Genomic DNA, 2,190 nt, shown 5'->3' on the forward strand with positions numbered 1-2,190 from the left:
ATGTGCTGCCTGCCTTAGAGTCCGTTTCCCACACTGGCCTCTGGCCGTGACATCTGATTAATCTGGATGGTGTTTTTTTCCTCTTCTCAGTCTATATTGTTTCTCATACACACAGGTATTCCTGTACATAACCCTACGATCTTCAGTCTAAGTTAATCTGCTCTACTTGCCGTGTTGTTTTGCTGTGTCAGTGCCCTTTGAACCATTTTCTCTGTATGGATGTCTGTTAACTTTTTTGTAACAGTAAAGGTAAAAAAAGGCACAAAAAGAGGAAAAGCATCAATCGTGTGATAGAATATGAAAAATACTTTGTGTGGGATATTTTAATATGGTTTAAAGAAATGTAACTTTCTTTTCTGGCATTGCAGGTTTCCTTCAGGTAAAATCTGAGGTTAAAGGTCAAATAGAGATTGTTATGGTTTCTAAATTTATGGTTTAAAGACATCCAACACACAAGATGGCACAACGCTGCTGCCCTTAACAAGCGAAAAAGAGATGAGAGCCCAGCTAAAAGAAACAGAGGAGGAAGAGCATGAACCAAACACATGATAGGCTGTCTGATTCAGGCTTGTCCCTGAAACTAGTTCTGGTAAACTACGTTAAAACCAAAACAGAAGTGCCGCTGAATCCCAACTCAACCTAAATGAAGCTTTAAATGCAACAGAAATATAAAATAGGTACGCAGGTGCAGATCGGGAGAAATAGACCCTGACACCAGCTGTTAAACACTAAGCTCCGCCTTCTCTGATTTGTTCAGCAGTGAGAACAAATCAGAGACGTGAGAAAGCAGGTTAAAGATGCTAACATAAAAACACACATAACATAACATAAATGATGACTGGACCCACACACTGAGGTCGCGTATAACAGAGATAATATAACATTTGAACTCTGACAATTACATTTGATAGTTGATGCAGTTTCAGTTCATAGCAGCTCAGTTTCATCAAAATTAGAATAGTTCATGAAGACTGGTCAGCTGAAATCATCACTTGCCTCATGTTCGCCAGAATTCAGGGATCAGAATGGGTTTTATTCATAACTGCTTTCAATTAAAAGCTTTTTGTCTTAGAACTGACCAAGTATCATATAATGAAAACCAGAGCAAACAAACCATTTTAACCTTCAGCGACTCGCCTCCTTTTTTGTTTTTTGCTGTAAGCCACTAAATCGCACCATCCACCAGCACTTACCCTACTTAGTAACTCACCCCAGCACCTGATCCAGCACAAAACACAGTTTTTACTAAAGAGAAAATAAGTCATCCTAATCTTAAAAGCTGAGAAGATTTATCTCTAAAACTATTGAATTGTTTCAGTTGTAATCCGGGATAATATTAGTCAATTATTTTATTTAGTCTATATTGACTCTGAGCTAAATCTGTGACTGCCCAGACCATCATTACAAATTAAGTTGTTTTTTTTAACGGTTTAAAAGGCCTGGTGTAATTATGAGAGAATTGGGGTCGAAACATCTACTATAGAGCAGCAAAAATGAAAGGAATGTGTGCGGGGGCACCTGTGCACCACTGCATCACGCCTCGCCAGCTTAAAATCTGTGTAGAGTCCTGTGTTTGGAGTTGTTTGTTGATGTGTATGGCTGGCAGAGGCAAAGCTGCAGCCGAGTGTGTATAGCAACCATGACCGAGATAATAAAGGATGCTAAAAAGCATGAAGGTACACCCGGGTCTGCCGTGGATTTCTTCCAGCATGTTTACATCTAAATGTTTCCTCTGATTTTTGTATACAAAATCTGTTCTGTGTAGACAGTTAGTACAAATAAAAGCTTTCAGTTTTAATGTTTGACTCCTCGTTCAGTTGATGATAAAATACTTTCTGACTTTCAGTAACTATTTTTGTAGATTTAAATGAAAGAGTTTGACAGAACTGCATGTGGGTAAAATTTCAACAAACACTCCTAAAGACAAAACAGATCAGCAGAGGGCAGCAAAACACCACAACCACTGGTGTTGGCCCTCTTCCTTGGCCTGGTTGAGAGGAACAAAAGGACTTCCGAACAGAAAATCTTTATTCCCCAAATTTACTTAGACGTAATTACATATTAAAAGATTTCCAAAGGGAAGAAATTGAAAGAATAAGAACTGATTATATCACCTTCCCTATCCCTCCTAAAGGGAAAGAAGTCCAATTTAAAATCTTGAATAAAATTTACCCGACAAATAGACTCCTT

The sequence above is a fragment of the Pundamilia nyererei genome, unplaced genomic scaffold (assembly GCF_000239375.1).
Source record: "Pundamilia nyererei isolate P.nyererei 1_Seehausen unplaced genomic scaffold, PunNye1.0 scaffold00096, whole genome shotgun sequence".
Taxonomy (NCBI): domain Eukaryota; kingdom Metazoa; phylum Chordata; class Actinopteri; order Cichliformes; family Cichlidae; genus Pundamilia; species Pundamilia nyererei.